The sequence below is a fragment of the Vulpes vulpes genome, chromosome 12, assembly GCF_048418805.1.
Source record: "Vulpes vulpes isolate BD-2025 chromosome 12, VulVul3, whole genome shotgun sequence".
NCBI classification, from domain to species: Eukaryota; Metazoa; Chordata; class Mammalia; order Carnivora; family Canidae; genus Vulpes; species Vulpes vulpes.
The window spans coordinates 190,137,203-190,163,506 of record NC_132791.1 but is presented as its reverse complement, the minus strand read 5'-3'; the positions used below and the strand labels follow the sequence as shown (position 1 = coordinate 190,163,506).

The following is a 26,304-nucleotide window of genomic DNA, read 5'->3' as shown; positions in this document are numbered from 1 at the left end:
GGCAACATATCTGTTTATAACATGGTTTATTGACAATTTCAAGCTCATTGCTGAGGACTGCTTGGAAAAAAAGATTCCTTTAAAGATATTAATGATTATTGACAATGCACCTGGTCACTCAAGAGCTCTGATGGAGATGTACAGTGAGATTAATATTGTTTTCATGGCTGCTAATATGACATTCATTCTGTGGCCTGTGGATCAAGGAGTCATTTTGACTTTCAGTTCTTATTATTTAAGAAATACATTTCATAAGACTGTAGCTGTCATAGGTAGTGATTCCATTGATGGATCTGGGCAAAGTAAATTGAAAACTTCCCAGAAAGGATTCATCATTCTAGATGCCATGAGGAACATTTGTGGTTTATGGGAAGAGGTCAAAATAGCAACACGAACAGGAGTTAGGATGAGGTTGATTCTAACTCTCATCTATGACTTTGAAGGATTCAAGACTTCAGTGGAGGAAGTCCCCACAGATGTAGTAGAAAGAGCAAGAGAACTAGACTCAGAAGTAAAGTCTACAGATGGGACTGAATTGCTGCAATCTTATGAAAAAACCTCAAAAGACAAGGAACTGCTTCTTATGGATAAGCCAAGAATGTAATTTCTTGAGATAGACTCTGTCCCTGGTGAAGATTCTATGAAGATTGTTGGAATGGCAATGGGGGATTTAGAATATTACATAAACTTATTTGGTAAAGAAGTCACAGGGTTTGAGAGGATTGACTCCAATTTTGAAACACATTCTACCATGGATAAAATGTAATTAAATAGCATCACTTGCTACAGAGAAATTGTTTATGAAAGGAAGAGTCAATCAGTGTGGCACACTCCACTGTTGTCCTATTTTGAGAAATTGTTGCTTTAGACATAATTCTGTTGCACACATAGACCACCGTAGAGTGTAAACAACTTTTATATGCACTGAGAAACAAAAAAAATGCCTTTCACTCACTTTACTGTGTTTTTCATTTTATTGTGGTGGTTTGGAACCAAACCTGAAATATCTATATGTAGTAGATATTGTGAATTGATCATTCACCTTTCCTAACAGCAGTCCTCAGCCAGTTACTTTCAGAAGGCAAAAGTTCTGACATGTTTTTCCACCAACTTATTGCAACCTCCTCAAAAAGAGATTATTTCTAAAATTGTATTACAAGTTTATCCAAACTTAAATACACTCAAAGAAAACTTAGTCCTATAGTTTTCTTATTTCAGTATAATGAATTCAGATTTTATTGTTTTGGGTTGCCTGATATAGCATCATTATTATTGTTATGCATTGATTGTTAGCTACCATGACGATTTAACTGAGGATCTTTGAGTGCTATGGCTATTAATTATCAACAAAACAAAGAAAATCATTATTTAACTTTAATAAATGAAAATATATGAGTGACAGTCAATTAACATTGCAAATAAAAGATATGCATTTTGATTTTTATAGATAAACTACTTTCTGTGTAAGAGTTTTCCACTTAATGGGCTATTTGAAGGAAGATTGATATCAATTAATATGTCTATTAAATGCCACCATTTTCAAAAGTGATCTGTAATTATCTTGCTGTAGGCTATTTTGATAAATGTGAATGAAGTATCTGCATATTTCCTATACAGCTAAGCTAATATACCAAAAATTAAATTGGGCATTCCTTTCTTATGTAATTTTCATCTAATTATATAGCCATTAGATATATCTCTCAAATGCTCAATAATTCTCTTTACAATCAACTTATGTTTAATTAAAAAGCAGTGACAAACTTGCTAACTCTGCATTAGCTACTCGTGATATAAAATTAATAGCAGGTCTAAATTATTTTAAGTGACTTAAGGATTCTCAGTATACTCTCCAAGCTTCAAAGTTGCTTGACTCAAACAAAAAAGAAATAAAAACATCATGTTAATCAAATATTTTTCTGTTAAATAATAATACATTTGCTTTTTTATTTATTTTACTCTTGGAATACAGTATATAACATTAAGAAATAAGAAATCAAATGACCAGTGATTACAAAAAATTTATTCAATGCTATTTATATACAATGAAATTTTATTTATGTATTTATGTATTTATTTATTTATTTAGATGCCTCCTTTTAAATCATTTTTCATTATATTTAATTTTTAATTTTTAAATTTAAATTCAATATGCCAACATATAGGATAACACCCAGTGCTCATCACATCATGTGTCCTACTTAATGGAAATGTAATTTAAAATAAAAAGGAGGAGGTAAGCCAGTTTTGCTTTGAATTTTTACCAGAAAAGGATAGGCCCTTCTGTAGATGAGTTTGTTACAGAGTTTGCCATTCTCTCTGTCCCTATAACTTGTTTCTCTGGTCACAGCTGATTGGACTTGGAGGTCTGGTTGACCTATGAAACAGTGCAGAACAAATAGTGACCCAAGAGGAACATTCATGATGCTCTGAGCCAATAATATTATTTATCTAGAAGTTTAAATATGGAAATTAGCACACAGGTGATAATCAGAGCAGAAAACAGTAAGAAACATCATGTGAGACACCAAAAGGGAAATGTTAAAGTATGCGTTAATATTCTTATATTTAAGATAAACTCTTGTTCTTAAAGTTCAAGTACAATCTGTGAAGCACAGTTAAGCAATGCACAATAAAACAAGATATACTTGTACCAATTTGTGGTAAAATTCATGAAGCTGAAAAATAAATAAAGACTAAGAGCAATAGTATTAGTAATAATAATAATTCAAAACTTCAAGGTTTGGAATAAATATGACAAGCTTAATAATTGGCCCTTGGATCTACTCGATTGCTGCAAAATTTCAGTCAAATAAAATCAAAACAAAAGTCAGGGGAAAAGATTGCAATCTCAGAAGGAGGTCTTAGAATAAATGATTCAATTAATATTACATCATTTTCTTTTTGTTTTTTTTTTTTCTTTTTTAAAAATATTTTATTTATTTATTCATGAGACACACACACACAGAGAGAGAAAGAGAGAGGCAGAGACATGGGCAGAGGGAAAAGCTCCATGCAGGAGACTGATTTGGGACTCAATCCCAGGTCTCCAGGATCAGGCCTTGGGCTGAAGGCAGCACTAAACCGCTGAGCCACCTGGGTTGCCCTCATTTTGTTTTTCTAACTTAAACCTATTAATCATAAAATTAAGGATTCACATAGGCCTTAATAATAGGGAAAAAAGAGATCAGCGGCTTTAATAACAGTAAATATTTTGCCATGAAATTTTGGTTTTAGTGTTGTTACATAGTTAGGGGTGTGTGTTTGTTGTGCTGGATGGTGATATGAACTATATTTCTATTTAAGTAATAGCCTGTATCAGTCAGGGTTCTCTAGAGAGAGAGAACCAATAGGATTGCCCCCACCCCCTGCCATATATGTCTCCACAGCTAATATATGCATAATATATATTATAAAAATTGGTTCATGCAGTTTTGGAAGCTGAGAAGTCCCATGATCTGCCATCTGCAAGATTGAGAACCAGGAAAGCTGGTGGTGTAATTCAGTCTGAGTTTGAAAGCCATTTAATTGGAGGTGGGGGTGTGGGCTAGTGTTGTAAGTTCAGATCTGAGTGTGAAAGCTTTAGAACCAGGAGTGCTGATGTCTGGAATAGAAGATAGATGTCTCAGCTCAAGCGGAGAGAGGATGAATTCATCTGTCCTACACCTTTTTGTTTCATTTAGCTGTTTGCTCAAGAAAATGCCCACCCATATTGGAGAGGGCCATCTGTTTGTTCACCAATTTACATGCTAATCTCTTCCAGAAAAACCTTCACAAGTGCATCCAGAAATAATGTTTTATCATCTCTCAAGCACCCATCCCTAGTTCTGTTAGGTTGACACACAAAATTAATCATCACACAGCCAAAGACTGAAAAACAGTTAGATTTATAAATCTCTTATATAATGATTAAAAATGTAGTTTATGGTTAATCTTATAATGTGTTATATATACAGATATGAATATCAACTTGAATCAAACTCTCCAGGTTTGAAATATGACTTCAGCATTTAATAGCTGGATGATAAAGCAAAATTCTATTGAGCTGTTTCCTTATTTATAAAATACTCATAGTAATGGCATCTAGCTGACCGACTTGCTGAAAATTTAAATAGAATAAATGGAAAGAACATGTCAAAAAATTAGCACGTAGTGAATGCAAAATAGTATTAATATTAGGGCTCTCACAAATGATTCAAATAAGGTTAATTAGTGATACTTCTGACCAATATGGAGTAACAGATGATGGATTTACCATCCCACTTGAAAAACAAAGTATATGAAACTGGTTTTCAAGCTCCTGGCATGCGGTAGTGGAAAACAATGATCCCTGAGAGATGGGAAACAAATAATATGAACTCTGTGATTGCCCCGGAGAGTCTCCTGGCTGCAGTGCAGGAAAGGAAAACCCATGTAGACATGAGTTGACAAGATGGAGTGGAGAGTCTGGAGAGACAAAGGCAACTACTTTTCAGGAAAAAAAAATACTGAAGATGTGAGAGCTTTGCTCACAGAGAGAAATCCAGAGTATTTAACAAAGTATTGATCAACACCATATATGTGTGAAATCTTACCCATGGCCAAGAAAAGATCCACTTGAAAGGATAAAAAGAGCAGTACTCAGATCTCACACAGGGCCAGGAATAGTGGCCTGGAGTGTAGAAAATTTAATAAATTATGGGGCAATGGGTTAGATTGCTAAGAAGGTTCTCGCCTTAATGTTGGGAAATAATTATCATTAGACTGAAATATGTCTCTTATCATGTCTAATAAAGGTTAAAGGCAGAAGCTGAAAGGATCAAACTGTTTGCAAGTAACTTAACTGTGTCACCAAACAAAGCTCAAGAACATTTGTGGGAATGCAAAAATATCTAGCACCCAAGAAGGCAAAATTTGCAATGTGTGACATCCAATAAATATTTTGAGGCAGATAAAGAAGCAGAAAAATACAATCTATACTGAGAAAAATCAACCAAGTGCAACCAACCCAGAACTAACAAATAATAGAATTAAACAAAGATGACATTAGAAAGTTCTAATAACTTTATTGCATATATTCATGAGTTAAGTAGAAACATGAAAGATACAAAAAAGACCCAAATAAAACTTTTAGAGATGAAAACTACAATGTCTGAAATGAAGAATGCACTGAAAGAAATTGATGTAATTAGACATTGCAGAAGAAATGATTAGTAAACTTGAAGACATAACAACAGGAAAGATCCAAAACAAAAGACAGTGAGAAAAAGAATCAGCTGTGGGACAACTTTGTATGGCCTAATATACATGTAACTGGAGTCCACAAAGAAGGGGGCACAAAAAGTATAGTTGTAGTCATTAAAATTTTCCAGATTTAATGAAAACTATGAACCTGCAAATGCAGGAAACTCAAAAAATCCCAAGCATAAGGAAAATGAAGAAAATTATACCAAGGCACATCATAATCAAATTGCTTAAAACGACTAGTAAAGAGGAAATCTTAAGGATCCAGGAAAAAAAAACATAAAGAGGAACAAAGATAACAGAACATTTTTCACTGGAGAATATAATTGAGAAAATGGAAACATATCATCTTTAAATAATTAAAAAAAAAAAAAACACAAGAATTTACCTGTCAACTTAAAATTTAGGCCCAGTAAAATATCTTTCAAAACTGAAGGTAAAGGCTTTCAGAAATACGGAAGCTGAAATTATTAATTTCTGGCAGACCTATATTATAAGAAGTGCTAAAGGAAGTCCTTCAGGGAGAAAACAAATTGTATTAGATGGAAACATGAATCTACATAAAGGAATAAAAACATTGGAAATGGTAACTACATTGATAAATATGCAAGATTATTTCTTTTTTTTAAAGATTTTATTCATGAGAGACACACAGAGAGGCAGAAACATAGGCAAAGGGAGAAGCAGGCTCCATGTGGGGAGCCTGATGTGGGACTTGATCCCAGGACCCTGGAATCACACCCTGAACCAAAGGCAGATACTCAAACACTGAGCCACCCAGGTGTTCCTATTTCATTATTTTTAAAATTGCTTTACAAGATTATTAATTTTTATTTTTTTATTTTATTTTTTTTTTTTTTTAAATTTTTTTTTTTTTATTTATTTATGATACTCACAGAGAGAGAGAGACAGAGAGAGAGAGACAGGCAGAGGGAGAAGCAGGCTCCATGCCCCGGGAGCCTGACGTGGGATTCAATCCCGGGTCTCCAGGATCGCGCCCTGGGCCAAAGGCAGGCGCTAAACCGCTGCGCCACCCAGGGATCCCAGATTATTAATTTTTAAAACAAAATAGTGCATTGTGCAATTTGTAATACATATAAAAATGAAATATATGATAAAGGGCTGAGTAGAGAGAAATAGAAGTATAATCTTTGAGGTTTTAATTCTTCATATGGAGTGATAAAATGTCCTATATATATGATACAGTATATACAAATGTATATTTACATTTCCGTATTTACATATATTTGTATAAATAAAATATATAATGAACTCCAAGCAACTACTAAAATAATAAAAAAAAAAAAAACCTAAAAGACAGAGATTACCAGATTGAATAGCGAAGCATTATCTCACTATATGCTGCCTATAGGAAACAAAATTTACAAGGGCAGAAATAGATTTAAAATAAAACAATAGAAAAAGATATATGATGCTAACACTAAAATACTTGCCTATATTAATATCAGATAAAGTAGGATTAAAAGCAAAGAATATTACCAGAGTAAATGAAAGCCATTTCATAATGATAAAGGGGTCAATTCATTAGGAGGATTTAAGAATCTAAATGTTCAATCATCTAGTAAGAGTTTCAAAATATTGAGATAAAAACTGGTAGAACGGCAAGGGGAACTAAACAAATTCACAATTATAGTTGGGTACTTTAAATCTCCCTTCAATAGTGGGGAGTTCCGAAAAAGGAACACTAAAAATCAATAAGGATATTGAAGACTTACTCACTGTACTAATGAACCACCTTGATCTAATTGACATTTATACAATACTCCTCCTAATAACAGGATTTTTTTTTTTTTTTAAGTTGTGGAACATTTATCAGGATAGACCAAATTCTGGACCATAGAACTAATCCAATAGATTGAGAACATACAACTTATGCTCTCTATGTAGGAATTAAATTACCAACCCGTGACAAAAAGATACCTGGAAAGTCCTCAAATACTTGGAAACTCAAGTATACACTTTTACTCACGGATCAAAGAAGAAATCAAAAGGAATATTAGGGAGTATTTTGAACTGAATGAAAAGCAAAGTACAACATCCAAAACTTGTGACATGCCAGCCAAGCAATACTTTGGAGGAAATATACAGCACTAAGCACCCAAACTATGGGGTATGTGTGTTGGTAGCAGCAAGACTTTTGTAAAGCTACAATAAAGATAGTTATTGGCATAAAGATAGACAAATAGAACACTGTAATAGAATGGAGAGTTTGGAAATAGGACTCGTGTACAGGTATAAATGATCATATAACATTAATTGTAAATGACTAGATTTTATGACACCTGTGTGTTTTGTGAAGCTAAGAGCCTAAAAACTGTAGATAGGGGTCTTGCATGTTTTTTTTTGAAAGTTTAAATATATTTTTCTGAATTTAATATAGTCATTGAAAGTTACAAAGTGAGAGTAACAGGATAAGATTAAAAAAAACATCGGAGAGAATTGGTATAGAAGATGGATTATAAAAATGTGATATTTGATTCAGGTGGTATTGTTAGGAGGCTGTGAGGTTGAGTTAAAGAGAAGGGTAGGTTTAAGATGTAAGAGGATAGAACCAATGGTCTTGCCTGGATGATTTATGAGTGAAGGGCAATGGAGTAAGAGGCATCAAGGACAGCTTACATATTTCTGTCTTGGGATTCTGAGCTGATATCAGTGCCATGCACTGGGACAGGGAATGGGTAAGTCTTGGAGGGCTCTTAGTAATTCTGGTATGAATTTGTTGAGTTTGAGATTTTCCTCCTAAAGGAACTGCTCAGTACTCAGAAGGATTGTTGGGACAAGAGGTCAGAGGAGAGGACTGGTAAAGTGGTAGGTGTTCAACATTTGTATGGAAATTGAACCCATGGACTTGAAGTTTCATAGAAAGAATGTTTAAAATAGGAGCAACTGGGTGACTCAGTTGGTTAAGCATCTGCCTTCAACTCAGGTCATGATCTCAGGGTCCTGGAATGGAGCCCCACATTGGGCTCCCTGCTCAGCGGGGAGCCTGCTTCTTCCTCTGCCCCTCCCTCTGCTCGTACACTCTCTCAAATAAGTAAATAAAATATTAAAAGAAAAGAAAAGCATAAAAAATGTAAAAAGTAACAGTATTTAAGGGCTAAGCAGAGGAAGAGAAGCCACTGAGTGAATCTAGAATTTATTTTGGAGGTGCTCAGGGGCATAAAGTGAATTTGGGATGTGTGTGTGTGTGTGTGTGTGTGTGTGTGTGTGTGTGAGGACACTGCATAGGGAACTTGTTTTGAAGCTACGTTTCCTTCAAAACACATTTTTTTTACTTAGACTATATGTTTATGGGGAAGAGCTGTTGAAGATTAATATAGTCACTCTTCCTTGACCACACTAAGACAGACTCATTAAGGAGATGAAGAAGGTAGAGTCAGAGATAAGAAGGAAGTGGACATTGGTTATCAAATGTTGGAGAACAGGCGAGTTAAGATAAGGACTGCAGTTTGTTAGGTTGCCAGGAGGAAACAGATTGAGCTCTCAAATGGGTTAATTGGAGGAGCACTTAATAAAGGGGCTGTTTACCAAGGTGTGGGGGAAACTCCATGTGACAGGGCCTCTCACCAGGGCTAGTAAGAGTGGGGCTATAACTGCTCCTCAGCCTAAAGGGGCAAGAAGAGAGGGAGCAGTTACCAGAACCTGGCATGAGAGAGCTCTGAACTTTGTTTGACGGGTTTCGCAGGGAGAGATTGGAGGGAATTACCCTGACACTGTCTTGACCCTTCCCTTCGCTCTCTTGCACGTGCTCTCCACTGGCCAAGCCCAATCAGAAGCAAGGAAGTCTGTGAAGTAGCCCATACAGATCGGCCTCTGGTGTGGAGCAAATTGGAGGAGAGATGGGAGTGGATCCCAAAGGGGCAAACGAAATGCACACAGCACAGACAGAGATATATCTATTGGAATTGATCACCAGAGATAACTGGGGACTCTGGTGAAATAACTTTCAGGGCTACACTGGGCCAGAATGTAGACTCTGAAGAATAAATTTGGGATGGAACAGAATTGGAGAGGAGGACCCACTGTCAAGAGACAGTTGGGGGTGGGTGACTGAAAAATTAATTTTGGGTAAGGTATGGCAGATATGAGTTAAGGTGGAAGAACTTTATTCATGATTATATGCTGAGAAATACAAAGTTATTGACTCAAAATAGTGCCTCAGTTTCCCATGGTCTGTCTCCAAATTTCCAGGATAAAATCCAGATCATTACAAAGAGGCATTCATTAGGACCAGTCTGTAAGAAGATATATGTGCACATAAGCTCTGCACACACTGTCTCCCTCCCTGCAGAGTGGGGATTCCACTCTATATGTCATTATAACCTCAGTGCCTAGCTCAGTGTTTGAAATATAGAAGATGCTCAGTGAAATTTTTTGAACACCGAAACGTTCAAATGTTCAAGACCCATAGAAACACTCCAAAAAGCATAATCTGACATATGAACACAACTTGGTTATATTTAGGAGAGCTAAAAAAGCCATTTATAGCCTTCATCCCTCTTCAGTATATACTCTACATCTCACTTTTACCATCCCTTTTGCACCTTCAAGGAGTAGTTTCCTTATATGAGTTTTAACCCATCTTATCAGGAGAGAGTTTGACTCTTGTTTGAAAAGTCATCTCAACTTTGCACGAAGGCTGGAACATCTTTCCTGTGAATTTAATTTCATTGCTAAGCTATTTCTCTTCATGAAGCTTCTTCAGAAAGGCTTTATTGGTGATTTTTCTCCTATTTAACTGGTTCCATTTCGATCTGATATTACAGTGTCTCAGTTCTAAGATTGACTGAAAAATATTTCCTGTCTAACTGGCCACAGAAAGGCATTACAAAAGTCCTCTATGACCATCTGGTTCTCTTGTTTAAGAAGTAGTTTGAAACCAACTACAGAAATGCAAACAATAAGAGAGTATTATGAAAACCCAGATGCCAACAAATTGGACAACCTGGAAGAAATGGTTAAATTCCTAGAAGTATATAAATTACCAAAACTGAAAGGGGGAAATAGAAAATTTGAGCAAAATGATAATCAGCAAAGAAATGGAATCAGTAATCAAAAAACTCCCAATAAACAAAAGTCCAGGGCCAGATGACTCCACAGACAAATTCTATTTAAACACTTAAAGAAGAGTTGATACCTCTTCTTAAACTGTTCCAAAATATAGAAAAGGAAGGAAAACTTCAAGATTCATTCTATGGGGTCAGCATTACCCTGATACCCAAACCGGGTAAAGATGCTACTGAAAAGGAGAACTACAGGCCAATATCCCTGATGAACACAGATGTAAAAATTCTCAATAAAATGGTAGCAGATCGAATCCAACAATACATTAAAAAAAAATGTTCATCACAATCAAGTGGGATTTATTCCTGGATTGCAAGGGTGGTTCAATAGTCATAAACTAATCAATGTGTTACATCACATCAATAAAAGAAAGGGTAAGAACCATATGATTATTTCAATAAATGCAGAAAAGGCATTTGACAAAGTACAACATCCATTCACGATAAAAATCTCTCAGCAAAGTAGGTTTAGAGGGACAATGTGATAAAGGCCATCTACGAAAAACTCACAGCTAACATTATCCTTAATGGGGAAAAACTGAGAGCCTTTCCCCTAAGGTCAGTAACAAGAGAAGGAGGTCCACTTTTACCACTTTTATTCAACATAGCATTGGAAGTCCTAGCCACAGCAATCAGCCAATAAAAAGGAATAAAATGAATCTAAATGGGTAAGGAAGAAGTAAAATTTTCATTTATGACACAAAGAAATGGGAAGACATTCCATGCTCATGGGTTAGAAGGACAAATATTGTTAAAATGTCTATCCTCCCCAAAGCAACCTACACATTTAATGCAATCACTACCAAAATATCAAAGCATTTTTCACAGAACTAGAGCAAACAACCCTAAAATTTGTATGGAACCACAAAGGACCCTGAATAGCCAAAGCAATCTTGAAAAAGAAAAGTAAAGCTGGAGGTATCACAACTCCAAACTTGAAGTTATATCTCAAAGCTGTAGTAATCGAAACAGTATGGGTATTGGCACAAAAATAGATCAACAGGACAGAATAGAAAATACAGAAATGAATCCATAATTATATGGTCAATTAATATTTGACAAAGCAGAAAAGAATATCTAATCGGAAAAAGAGTATCTCTTAAACAAATGGTGTAGGGAAACTGAACAACATGCAAAAAGGAACACTCATGCACTCTTGGTGGAAATGTAACTGATGCAGCCACAGTGAAAAATGGTATGGAGGTTCCTCAAAAAGTTAAAATTAGAACAATCCAGCAATTACACTACTGAGTATTTACCAAAGAGTCCAAAATCACCAATTCAAAGGTATACATGCACCTCTTTGTTTATAGCAGCAGTACTTCCAGTAGCCAAGAAGCGGAAGTAGTCCAACTGTCCATCAGCTGATGAGTGATTAAGGAAGATGTGGTGTGTAAGTAATGGAATATTATTCAGCCATAAAAAGAGAATAAAATCTTGCCATTTATAATGACATGCATGGAGCTAGGGAGTATATTGTTAAGTGAAATAAGTCAGGCAGGTAAAAACAAATACCATATAATTTCACTCATACGTGGAATTTTTTTTCATATGTGGAATTTTTTAAAAAAGATTTTATTTATTTATTCATGAGAGAGAGAGAGAGAGAGAGAGGCAGAGACAGAGGGAGAAGCAGGCTCCATGCAGGGAGCCTGACATGGGACTCGATCCCGGGACCCCAGGGTCATGCCCTGGGCTGAAGGTGGTGCTAAACCGCTGAGCCACCCGGGCTGCCCTCATATGTGGAATTTAAGAAACAAACAATCAAAGGGAAAAATAGAGAGAGACAAGCCAAGTATACTCTTACCTACAGAGAACAATCTGATGGTTACCGGAGGGGAGGTGGGTGGAGGGGATGGGTTGGACAGATGATGGGCCCTTGTCATGGTTAGCACAGGGCGATGACAGAACTGTTAAATTACTATATTGTGTATCTGAAACTAATGTAACAGTGTATGAATTGAAATTAAAAGTTTAAAAATGAAATATTTGGACATATTTAGAAGTTTTCAGTAATATTTTTTGAAAGAAGAGTGTAAAGAGAATCTTGCTTCTTCCAACTCTTTTTGACAATTCCACATCTAAGTTACGCCGTTTGAAACCAAATTCTATTTCTACTTATTATTTAATTCACAAAACATAATGTCATGAACTACCATAAAAGGAAATTAGCTTGGACAACAAAATATTAAAACATAATGAAACTAGGATATTCCAGGGTCTGGAACAAAAGGCAAAATCAATATCTTTGTTAAGAAAAAGAATCTCACAAATTTCAGCCTGGCTGCTGGGACCCTTTATCCAACAGGCAGAAGCATAATGTTTAAGAGATAATAAATCAAATTGAGCTTGGGGTTTCTCTGATTTTAATGGTTTGTGTTTAACTTTTAAGAGCAAACTTTCCCAATGGTTGTTTAAATTACTGTGGCAGGATTAATAGGCAGCAAAAGCAGGATTTTCTGCTTCTGAAATGTACATATTTCACACAATGTGATGCCAGTATACATAACAGTTTTACCTGTTTAGTAACAGCATTATTTTTAAGGTTCCAGAGTATATCAGCTAAAATGACACACATCTGCACATAAATATTGGAAGAGTTGAAGAGGCCAACATGATTTTTGCATTTGCAGAGACTAGACTCAGTGGGTTTCTATGTTGTAGATAGTCCTGTTTTTGTGGTTCTAAAACAAACCCAATTGATATATGTTATAAACATATCCTCATGTTCCTCACAATATTCATTTAACATTTTCTTTTTGTTAAAATACTGAAAAATATCTATTTGACTATTTAGATCATTTCATTTTGAACATATATTTTGGTGTGTATAAAACGCTGTTTAAGTAATTGGGTGTTTTTCCCAAAAATTTGCTAAAAATTCAACCTTCTGTAATTAAAAACAAATCTTTGAGCTCAGCACAGCAGTTATTTTCCCATAAACTTTATTGAAAGTGATAGAAATGGATAAAATTTAACCATGAATTGTGTCTATTTCCTATGAAATATCAAGTTTCTATTTCATTAAATTTGGGAGTTTTTTAGGAAATAATATATTACTGAAAGAAAGGAAATAAAATTCTTGAAAGATCTCAAAAGATTATTAATAAATGAGATTTGAATAAGACTGATCAAATACTGAAATGGATGCTTTCTTTTTTTCTTTTTTTTTTTTTTTGCCTACATTGTCTGGAAACTGTTCAGTAGAACAAAGGGTTTTATGGATGAAAGACTAGTATGAAGAAACATGAATGTCAACTCAGGCTCTGAAAGACAGTTTGCTAATGAAATATTCTAAAAGTCATTTTCAAGGTGGTTGAAAGTTCTCACTGATGTGCACCAATGCCTTTGATAAAAAAAATTATATATATATCAAATAATTACACACATGTTGGCTCTGGGGACAGAGAAAATAAGGTTAGCTCATATGCACCCAAATATTACAGATAGGTTTGTGTATCAGACTTTATTTCCACAGGTAGAAATGATCAAGCACCTGATAATATTACCTTGGTAGTAAATTTCTTGCTTTTTACATGTGAAAAATACCTTTTTCTGCTATCTAGGTTATGCTAACTAACTGTGATCTATGATTTACTACCTTAATGGTTAGCTCTTTATGGGAAAAGTGTAGAAAGGAGATGATTATCTTTAAAAATTGAACTTTTCCAAAACATCCTTGAGTGAACTTTCCTGATAAATGCAAGAGGTAATGACTTTCCCCCAAAGGTCCACTGATCCACTCTATTAATATACATACCTGCCAATGACACATATTTCTCCTCTATTCTACAATATGGATTCTTTCTTAGGATATAATAGTTTCAAAAGATATCTATGTCTACACATAATATATATATTTACATATAATATATGTGTATATAAATATATAAAATATAAAATATACCTTTTTATGGGCTTATAATTGGATGGAACTTTGCATTCAGATGTCCTTGGAATCTGTCTGCATCAGTTTTCTATGACTTTGATTTTTAATCATGCAAATATGAGGACTCTTTTTCAGAAATGTCTGTCATGGTGCCTCATACCAACGGGCCCTTAATTAGGGTAACAATGGTTCTATGACATGACCAAATTAATGGATGTATGGTTCATTAGACTTTTAAGCACTTGAAACACTCTATCTCAGATTCCTATGGGATGGCTACTTTCTGCCCCTGTCACAATCCCAGATGACTGACTGAATCTCAGTGGTTTGACAACAGTGTTAAGCTTTGTATGCCTGCGTCTGGATTGGTCTTGGTTTGGAAAAGACGACTAGTTCCTGATGGGTAGACGCTATCTCTGTTCCATTTTATAGTTCCATGAATGAAATTTTAATACATGCATTGTTGATGCAAACAAAAAAAAAAGAATTTTATGTGATATTTAATAGTCTTTGGGACTGACTTAATCATAGTCTCTCAAGTATATTATATATTTGAGTATATGTTATTGCTAGTTTGTAATGCACTTTCCCCTACACTATTTTTTCAACTTGAAACTCCTCAGCAGTCTATATTCAAACATGATGCTGTCTTCTCTTGAAATTCCAACACTGAGATTCTTCTAACAAAGGTAATCACTTTGTACAAGTTCGTAAGGTATTTCTTTTTTACATATAGCTATGATGACAATTTCATATCACATTGTAATTTTCAAGTATCTTTATATGCATCAGACTAGTCATAAAGATTCTAGAGATTGGGGGCTAGTACTTTACTCATTTAAAAACTCAGAAGGGTCAGAAGTAGGCACTTAGTGAATATTAGTTTTTTAAAATTGTTCAAAGGTAAATAAGAGTATAAAAGTAGGATCCTTACAATTAATAAGAAAGAAAAGAAGTGGAGTCCAAGATGTGGTAACATTCAGAAACTTTTAAAAAAGGAATCACCTTGTGGAGGACTTGGAACCCATGTGTGCTGTTGGTAACAATGTAAAATGGCACCAGTGTTATGGGAAACAGTATGGCAATTCCTCAAATGATTAAAAACATAATTACTATATGATTCAGCAGCTCCACTTCTATTAAATCTAATAATTGAAAACAAGATCTCAAGGAGGTATTTGGACACCAATGTTCATAATATTCATAATCATGAAAAATTGGAAGCATCCTAAGTGTCCACTGACAGATGACTGGGTAAACAAGATGTGTTTACATACAATGGAGTATTATTCAACCTTAAAAAGGAAAGAAAATCTGACACATGCTACAACATGAATGAACCTTGAGGACATTATGTTAAGAGACAAAGACAAATGCTGTATGATTTCACTTATATGAGAAACTTAGAATAGTTGGTCAAAATCATAGAGATAGAAATAGAAGGGTAGGTGCCAGTGTCTCAGGAGAAGGGGAAATGAGTTGTTTAAAAATGGGTGTAGCATTTTACAAGATGAAAAGAATTTTGGATATTGGTTGTGTAACAGTGTGAATGTGATTAATTAACACTACTGAAATATATAATTAAAAATAGTTAAGATGGTAAATTTTATGTCATGTGTATTTTGCCACAACTTAAAGTAATTGAAAAAATGAAGTCATCCTCATTTTACACAGCACAATTATGTCAGAGCAACCCATCATAAAGGGATTTAGTATCTACATTTGGGGCCAGCTAGTCTAAATAGAGACCATCTGGTTGTGTCAGAGATATCCACATGCAAAACAGAATTTACTATTTTATAACTTTAATACCAACTTATCAAGATGTACATCAAGATGTATTTATTGCATACTCATAATGTTTCATAGCCTTTGGTGGTTAGGAGAGAGGATAAAGATGAATAGCAAGAAGGTGACTACCTGACTACATACTGAGGGTTTTTATATAGTGAAGTCAACGCTCATAATACATTAAGGGAATTGACCCAGCTGTTTTGTAAAGTCAGAATTTCTGGAATTGTTCTAGAATGAATCCTAGCTGAGAATTAATTCAAGAAATTTAGAGCCCTGATACCAGTAAAAAGGAGTATGATCTTCCCAGCAGCATGAACACTTGGTCAATTGGATCTACTATAACAGTCCTGAAATGCCCATCTAGGAATTGCTTTAGCAATCTTTTTTGAATTTTTTTTCCCCAGAGAAAAAAGGCCCAGCTGGAAAATCTAAGTCTTCTCAGCTATTTTTTAGCAGTAAGACTTTTTTTAAATGTAAATCTTTTTAATTTGATCTGTCCAATTTCACTTTCCTACCTCTGAAGCTGTTGGGGATGGCCCAGTTTGGTTCATTCCAGAGAAGGACGAATGTAAAGGCAACTAACTACCAACAGTTCAAAGGAGTCAAACTTAGCCTAGAAATCTCAGAAATTATTTAGGGATCGAGACAACTATCAAGAAGAAAGTATGGACCTAAATAGAGAAGCAAAATTAGGAGGAATTAAGGGGGTTTGAGGAGAAACAAATAATTATTGATAATAACTAATAGGTAATACTTATGGACTACAGACTACATCCCAGGCGCTCCTTACTTGTATTAACTCAATGAATCTTTTCAAAAGCTTTATGTGATAGATACTCAATTATTTTCCAAAGTCTAACCCTGTATTATTCTAAAGGGAGACCCAAAGACAGGAATTTGGGTTCAATCCCAGGGAAATGATCCCAAATTTTCTTTCTTTGACTTCATTTTTTCAATTACTTTAAGGGAGGAGGGGCACCTGGATGGCTCGGTTGGTTGAGGGCCCAATTCTTGGTTTCAGCTCAGGTCATAATCTCAGAGTCCTGAGGTGGAGCCTGTCATCGGCTCTGTGCTCAGCTTGGAGTCTGCTTGGGCTTCTCTTTCCCTCTCCTTTGGTCCCACTCCTCTCAAATGAATAATAAATAAATAAATAAATCTTTTTTAAAAAAGGGAAGAGAGGAAGACCAAATAAAATTCTGTTAATTGGTGATGTCTGCTGTGGGAACCAGGACTCAAAACCTACTGGAGATCCATATAGAATATGCCTCAGAATTGTTCCCCTGAATAATGGGGAAGCTGGATATTTTATCCACCCACTTCTACCCCTCATTGGCTGAGAGTTGCTTCTAGGGTATTAATTCCTACTCACTGTCATGTTACCATATTCTAAAAACAGAGAGACACAGGAAGTAGTCCTTGGCATATAAGGAGCTGCAGATGGTGTCAGAGCTATGGCAGCATCTGCTGCACTGGGTTTGCATATGAGGCACATGGGACACAATTTTAACATCATGTAATTTGGATTTATTATAGGACTAGAGACTGTTGATGGAAGCTAGGATTTTACCTTTCGCCCTGTATATGGGTAACCCCTGGACAGCTGAAGTTGATGAAACACACAAGAATGGAAAGATACCTTGCACATGGAATCCATATGGAACACTAAGACAGAGTTCGCTTGTTCATTCATTCAATCGTTAGTTCTTTCATTAAAAAAAAAAAATCAAATACCAGCTATGAGTCCAGTACTATTTGCACTGAGGATGGGACAGGGTGAGGGATATAAGGAGAATAATTGTGACAAGATTTCTGCTCTCATGGACCTGATGTGGTATTGGAAAGTGAGACAAAGTAAATGAAAAATATAATTTCAAATGACAGTGAGTACGTTGAATAAAATCGAATCATAATTGTGGCTAATTACAATATCAGTAGTTCTTGGACATAATTGCTAAAGAAAAAGAGAACATCCGCTTCTTACTAGTGTCAGATTCCTGGTATTGATATGATACTGAGGACTGTGTAGTTAGCAAGTGGATGGCAGCACACCAAGGAGGTGGGTAAAGGAACCAAACACGTTGCCACCAGGCTTGATGCACAGCTGCCCCGATTAGAATGATGAATTGTGTGATGTTTTGAAAGAAGAAGGTGCTTTTAAATATATCCTATATGAGGCTTTGCATAAAGATTAAAAGTGTGTCATCGCATATTTTGTATCATTCAGGTTAGTATATGGAGAGTGCGCTCGAATACTGGTAACTAGGGCAGGCGGCGGGCAGCTCTTTAGGGCACGCTCCTTCCTGTGGAATGTTATTCGAGTTCCACGCTGCAGGTCATGTTTGGAAACCAGTTCCTTGTGGGATGTCTATAATCAGTCTCCCCCTGCGTTCATGCATTCCTTGGTTGTGTTTTTATCCTCATATTTACTGAGTGTCCCTTATATAGCAGGCCCTGCACTGGGCACTGAAGTGAGCAGCAGAAACCTGGCACCTGGAGCTTATATTCCAGAGGTGGGGGGAATCCCGGAACCAGGAAATAAGAAATTAATGAACAATGGCATCACAGCTAGTTGTAAGAATTATGATGGAAATGAAGCAGGTGCTGTGAAGGAGAAATAACCGCGGGGGAAGATCATCCCTTACTTCTTGCCACCCTCTTTCTTCTTCTCTTGCTTTATTATGATCCTACAGTTTTATTGTAGGAATTAAACACCAACTGGCATACTTAGTTGTGTGCATTGCACTTCTTGTTTGTCTTTGTCTCTCGGTCCCCAAAATGTAAACTCTATGAGAACAGAGGCTTTGCATTCCCAATATGGGATGAAGTAAATATTGAGCAATGAACACATATTCCATAAATATTTGTCGAATGAATAAATAACAAAAATGAAAGAAGCCTCAGTAGAGTATTAACCAAATGCATTAGATGACTATGTAATGAAATTCTCTGCAGCCTTTAAAATGGTATTGTTAGAAATATATATAGTTTTTTTTAATGTGGTAGGTTGTTCAGAATAGTAAAAAAAAAAAAGTATATAGTTTGCAAAATAGGCTTTTTACTGTTTAGTATTATTGTGTTTCTTCCTTTCCCCATATACATACATACTTGTGTACTTTTGTGTATGTATGAAAAAAGGACAAAAATGTTAATGGTAATTATTTCTGACTGGAGAGAATTTAGTTTAACCTTTTTTTTTTTTATTCTGGGTAGTTTAATCTTTGAATGTTTTGTAATATTTTAAAATTTTGTTTTTTGTGCCTCTCTATATGTTTTACAAGTATTTGTTGTATAAAAGAATCTAAAGTCATAAAGGCACTTTTAGCCCCCAGATAGATTAAATAATAATGTTGAGCATTAAGGATTTTGAGGGTTTTGCCGGGTTGTTTCTCCAGAGTGGCCCATAATGACTAAATTTCAAACTTGTCCTTGGATTGTTACCTGTCGCCTCTTATATCTTTATATAGGTAGCCAGGTATTTAATGCTTAATTCAAGAATTCAATAGAATTCCTGTGTGCAAAAATATGTGCAGAGTACTATTACAGTGTTATAGAGTATTTTAGCATCCTAAACACACACTTTTAAAATTGACAGTTAAGGGGTACCTGACTGGCTCTGCCAGTAGATCACGGGACTCGTGATCTCTGGGTTGTGAGCTCAAGCCCCACATTGGGCGTAGAGTTTACTTTAAAAATAAAAATAAGATGGACACCTAATATATTTGTCCAAACAATAACAATCTAATGTAAATAACAAACTTTGCCTTCTGTTTCTAATGTGGCTTTTGAGTTTTGTTTGCTTTCCTCTCTTCTTTGTCACGGTTAGTATAGTCCCCCCCCACCCCCCCCACCCCCCCCCCCCCGCCCCGTGAAAAGAACCTATTCATCCCTTCTGTCCTTTGTTGAGCCTGGGGCCCTCAGATATATTTACAAGAAAGTTATGGCGCTACTGCTTTGAGAATCTAAAAGGGTAATTTTATGAAAATAATTCTCCATGTAAGTGGCAATCCTCAGGCAATCTCTCTATTTCTCCCAATATGGATCAGCCCATGAATTCCCAAGAAAGATTGAAAATACATTTTAAACTTCTTTAAACTTTTAAAATCTTAAATTAAATGCTTAACTCTCTTTAAATGTGTGACACCATCCATCACAATTTTATATTTAGACACATAATAATGTATAATCTCAGCTTCTGTCCACTTGTAAAAATGGGAATAGACTTGGAGAAATAAGCAATTTCCCAACAGAAAATTGGAAATTCTGGCAACCAATTCCAGGTGACCCGCCATCAATCAGTGTTAAATCCTCTGGGGCCACTGCTGGAGGGTATTGCTGTTAGTGAAGGGCTTCACCTGGTGACTAATGGTATGTAACAAATGTATTGAAGAACTATGGAAACACCCCGAACCCCGTGATTGTCTGGTAACTTTCAGCACAGACCTTTCCCAGCAATTGAGAAAGTGAGATTTTTATAACCTCCTTGCAGTTCTCTTACTAAAATACCTGTTTTTAGGGAAATAGGTGAAATGATTATGCCATGCAATTAAATTAAATTAGCTGACAAAATATCTCTTTATGACTAAACTGTTTAATGTAGGCATTAGGAAATACGTGGTATCATTTAGAGTATGTGCAAATGTGACAATTATTCTGATTCTGATGTTAAATAAGAAGTCTCAGTTGGTAATAAAATCTCCTTGTTTGGTATTATTAAGTAATTATGATTAATGTCTGAAATGTAATGTTCCATGGTTATAATTTTCTTGTTTGCTTGAGTGAGTACATTAGGAATTCATTAAAAATGCAAGCTTTTTAGATACCTGCAAACTACAAATGTAGTGAGGACTTTGCTGGAAGTTAGGACGCATTTTTCAATAAAAAGTCATGAGTGGGGTGAACCAACAGCAGGCAGATAACTATGATGGATTTCTAGTACTGAAATGCAGGAATAGACAAATGGGTTTGTTCACTGATGTCAGAAATTAGATCCATTCTCATGTAAAAATGTAACTGTGAGGTATCCCTGCCATTCTCCGGACTCTTAACTATAAAGGCTGAAGCAGGTAAGATAACGAACTCACAAAAATGGCTAATACTGATGAGGAAGCCACGGATATACAAAGGCAGCTAAGAATTTGATGTTTTCAAAAAGTCATGTGTCTTAAAGTAATGAAAATAGTAAAATCAATCAGTTGATTGCTTGATCAATCATTCTAGCACTCCTAGAGCATGTGCCTCACCGGATGGTAGTGAAGAGTAGATGAAATGAACTATATAAAACACCCAAGCTTGTGTTTGTTCTATCTTGAAAGTGTCATGTAAAGTGTTGCCCCAGTGTCAGTTGTGTTGCCCTCATCAATCAGTTGCCCTCTGTCTACTGAGGACGAAGTGATGCCGTGAAGAACACCTCCCTCTCTTGGAGCAGTTGTCTCCAATCAAAGAAAGTTGAGCTCTGGTGTCACTTCCTCTTCTGTTAAGGACCCTAATCCCATCATGAGGCCCTGACTGTGATGACTTCATCTAAATCTGATTATCTCCCAAAGGCTCCACTTTCTAATACCATCATATTGGGAGTTAGGGCTTCAGCCTATACATTTTGAGGCCATAAACATTCAGTCCACACCAAAGGTTGTGAAAGCATATCCTTAAAGCCTATAAATCATGACATGCCTGCAAAGACTAACTTCCAGAATAGTAGGACCAGGATGTCCATTTCTACCATTTCATAACTTGAGAGGTTAACTAGGCAATAAAAGGAAGTCTTGATACAAGGATTGGTAACATGGGACCTGTTATTACAGTGTGTGTGTGCTATAGTGAAGAGGTGTTTGGGTAGGACTCAGATATGCTGTATAGCCCTAACTCATTGTCGGCCTGTGGACACATCTGTTCATTCTCTAAAGCTAGGTTTCCTTGGCTGAAAAACGGAAATCATAAAAGTTTTGCTGAACTCGGAGGAAGGGTACAAAAACACAAATGTATATGAAAGTGGTGCCAAATGATTGGCAAATGGAAGGAATTATTATCATCTGTAGTATAATTTCCTATGGCTGTTGTGACAAATTACTACAAACTTGTTAGCTTAAAACAACACAAATTTATTATCTTAGATTCTGGAGGTCAGAAATCCAAAATGGATTACTTAAATTTATTCCCCCAGGGACTTTACCAGGAGGCATAGCATCATGTGTTATGCTTGAGAACAGAGGATGAATGATCCATCCCGAGCCTTCAAAATGTCCCCTAAAGATGAAATTCAACAGAATCATCCAGAAATAAAGGAAAATTCATATCATGTAGTTCTGTAAAATGTAAAGCCATCTTGTTGTAAGGAAATGACTAGTTCAATGTGAGAGAAGGGACTGAATCAGACTTCCCATAGTCTAGTGCTTGCCTGGTTGTCATGGCATTTCATTCCACTCCCCAGGCTCACTACATTGCAGCTATATTAATTTCTTTCCTAATCTTTGAATTTATCAGATATTTCCAACTCTGGGGCCTTGCACTTATTCCCTCCACTTTCTGGAACTCTTGTCTTATAGTTTTTTGAATGTATGGATTACTGGATTTGTTCATGGAAAGGAACAAAGGAAAGAAACAGAGGCAGATGAGTTGCTGGCCTATTTAGCATTGTTTTTTGTTTGTTTGTTTGTTTTTTACTGATTTGCCTCTAGGTCTCTCTCTCCTTTATTGTATTTTGAGATATTACAGATGGTAAGCATGTGCTTTGTTTTTTTTTTTTTTTTTATATTACATCCTCAGAAGAGGGAGAGGGAATGTAATAAGCAAATGTTAATTATTTGATGTACCAGGTTCTTATACATAATTGTCCCCTTGATCCTCAAAATGTCTCTTTGTAGAGGTTTGCACACATGAAATTTGAGACTCCAAGGAGTTAATGGTGTGGTCAAAATTGTTCAAATATAGAACCGGCTTTATAGCCCAGGCCTAGTGGTGCCTAGGTGGCTGAGACAGTTAAGTGTCCAACTCTTGATTTTAGCTCAGGTCATGACCTCATGGTGGTGAGATCAAGCCCTGCACATAGGGCCACACATTCAGCATGAAATCTGCTTGAGACTCTCTCTCCCTCCCCCTGCTTGCACACGTGCACTCTCTAAATCAATCAATCAATCAATCTTAAAATAAAATAAAACCCAAGTAAGTCTGATTCCAGAGGCCATCTTCTTTCCATAATATCAGAGTGACCTTTATGGATGAAATAATTAAAACACTTACCGTCACTTATTGTGAAACACTTATTTAACAATTCCACTTATTGTGAAAGGGAAGAGGTGAAGGAATAGGGACTCATTTTAGGAATATTAAGAAAAATGTTTACATAAGGTAGAACTCTTGGGTTTCCTCCATTTCATGCATGCCCTTCCTTGTCCTGGGGTAATCAGATGAGCTGTCTGGGTAATCTGTCTTGCTAGACTATTGAGAAAGTAAGAAGCTGAATGGTATTTTAATGGTACTTTAATAGTAACAGACAAAGCAATATTAAGGCTTTTCTCCACTAGTAAAGTAGAGGAAAAGGAATTAGGATATAGAAGCAGGAACACTGGTCAATGAGACATTTCAGAATGGGCCTCAGGTCTTGTGGGTTGATGCCTAAAAAAGGAGAAACAGAGACGGAGGGTAAGGATCATGGAATGGAATCCTCTTCTACCCCCACATTCCACTTCAGGCTAGAACATATTGAGAAACATCTGTCATCTCATTGAGCATTTGTGTTATTTTTTTTTTTTTTTTAATTATTTACTTACCTGAAAGAGAGAGAGAGAAAGAAAGAGAGAGCAAGTGAGAGCACCAATATGAGTAAATAAGGGGGAGGAGAAGGGGAGGCAGTCCCCTTCAGGGAGCCCAGTCAGGGAGGGCTCAATCCCAGGAACCTGGGATCATCACCAGAGCTGAAGACAGACTGAGCCACCTAGGTGCCCCTCAGGGTGTTGTCTTTGAACCTCAGCTGGGGGTAGTGTGGGAGGGACTAGAAGCCTGGGTTTTGGAGTCATGCAGACAGGAACTTAATTCCTAGGCAGGTCTTCTAGTTACTAGCTGATTAACAGGTCTTTAAACTGTTTTGTTCTCAGTTTCTTAATAAAGAAATGAAGAGACTCTAACACTAAGGTGGTGTGGATTAACTTCAGTCATGCTGCAAAAAAGTGTTTTGCACTGAAAAAGTGCTTTATAAAATGAGCTATACTTGTATTTAATAACAATATTATGAATATAACAAATGTAATCCATCCTTCTTTTGTATATATTTTTTTATTGGAGTTCGATTTGCCAACATAGAGCAAAAATACGGAATGCTTCACGAATTTGCGTGTCATCCTTGGGCAGGGCCCATGCTAATCTTCTCTGTATTGTTCCAATTTTTAGTATATGTGCTGCCGAAGCAAGCACTGTAATCCATCCTAATGCTAGAGATATTAGAAATAGTAATGGTGCATTATTTTGTATATACCACCTAATCATTAAATAGAATTATTTGTGATTTGTTTTTCATGAAGTGCATAAAAAGGTACTTTACTTGAATTGTATATCATTTATGTACTTTATCTTAAAATGAGACATAATTCTTTCAATAGATATTTAGTGCAGCTATGGATTATGCTGTCTTCCTTCATTTGTTTGAGTAATTACTTTATGACTGAGACTTATAGAAACGATTAAAAACCACCGATAATACTGTTTCTTTTCTGTTTTTCATGTTATTTAGTAAGGTGTGAAAAACAATTATATCTATTAATTAAAAGCTGACTATTTAACCAGTTGAGCAGTTAGTATTGTTGCCTTTTTTTTTTTTTCTCACCTGGATTTTTAAGATAATCAATGGCCATTTTTGTAACAGTGAATAATTGAGCTCTCCTTTGGGAAACTGAAAATGGAAAAATAGAAAAAATAGAAAAAGGACTTTAAAAATTCATGGTCACAGTCACAAGTATGGGTTCTGCATACTAATCTTACACTCTGCCTGAGGGCATAATTCCCTCCCAATCTGGATCATGGTTCCCACCCTCATGGCTCTCAGGAGAGTGGGAGTTCAGAATCAAACAACCATCTATGCTAATAATACTTTTAAGACATTTAAAGAAATCATTTATCAGGATCAGGGTGTTTCTAAAGTGGTGTTTGTCAGCTGAGACATTTAGATTTGTTCTAATGACAAAGAAGAATGAGGTTAAATTAAATAATTTGCCAAACTTTTGCTTTGGTAAAGAAATTAAACAATTTGGAAGTGAGATGAAGTGTCTGTGTAGAGCTGGGTCTATATGATCACTGAAAAAGTGTCTCAGAAAGGAATAATGTTTGGCTCCATAGAGCACTGAATCTTCTCGAAAGTTTCCATCTTTTGTGGTGAGACCATAAAAGTAAGCAAGGTAGTGACTTTTTCCTCAAAATGATTTTTGCTTCATTTGAAAGGTACATATTCTGAAATTATATCATCTCTATCTACCTACCAACCTATGTACCTACCTGCCAATTTTCATAATCATCTATCTATCCATCTCAAAATGCTGAGGCAGATCAACATCATTCTCATTTAATTTTGCAATTTAACTTGTTCTTCAAATTCCAGCATTGGGTGCCAGTGATATAAAGTCAAGACTCCAAGGATTACCTTCTAGCTCCAGGCCTACTGGTAATTGGCTGGATAACCTTCTTCATCATCTTCTCCAACTAAAACACAGTTTCTCACCAGAGATTATTACAACAATGTAGATAGTCTGTCCTACTGCTACCTAAAATGTGGCCTGAGGACCAGCACCATCAACATTACTTGGGCACTTGTTAAAAATGCAAAACCTCAAGCCTATCCCAGACTTATTGAATCAGAAATTCTAATAGTGGGAACCAGAAATATGTATTTTAACCAGTTCTTCAGATGATTTTGTTTTACTCTAAAGATTGTGAACTAGTACTAATTTAATCCATGGAGATGATGTTCTTGGGTATAGAGGATTTACAGTCAAGATCATTTAATTGTAAATTACACTCTTGTTAGAGGGATCTGGTTAGTAGGGTATCCTACTGAGAGCTATTAACACATTCTCACTTGGTAATCATAATAGTTGGGGGAATGAATAACTCTTCATCAGTCAGGTTCCTTGGCATCTTACATTTGGAGTCTAGGAGATGAAGCATTTCCACTTAGGAGGGCACTCACTGTTTTGCTTCAAAGACTGAGTAGTTTGTCTTCTGAGAAGATAAAAGTTTGTGCAAAGAGGTAATATAGTAAAATGGGTAAGAATGCAGGTTCTGGGGTTACTTTCTATTGGGTCCTAACTCTTACATAAATTTAACAATGGCTTC

General features: G+C 35.8%; 1 non-coding gene across 1 annotated transcript; it reads right to left on the bottom strand.

Annotated features, from left to right (window-relative positions):
* Positions 1-24,285: 24,285 nt before the first annotated feature.
* On the bottom strand, positions 24,286-24,393 carry LOC112908346 (U6 spliceosomal RNA). Its single transcript, XR_003232901.2, has one exon. It is a non-coding gene; the product is annotated as a U6 spliceosomal RNA (small nuclear RNA).
* Positions 24,394-26,304: the final 1,911 nt, after the last annotated feature.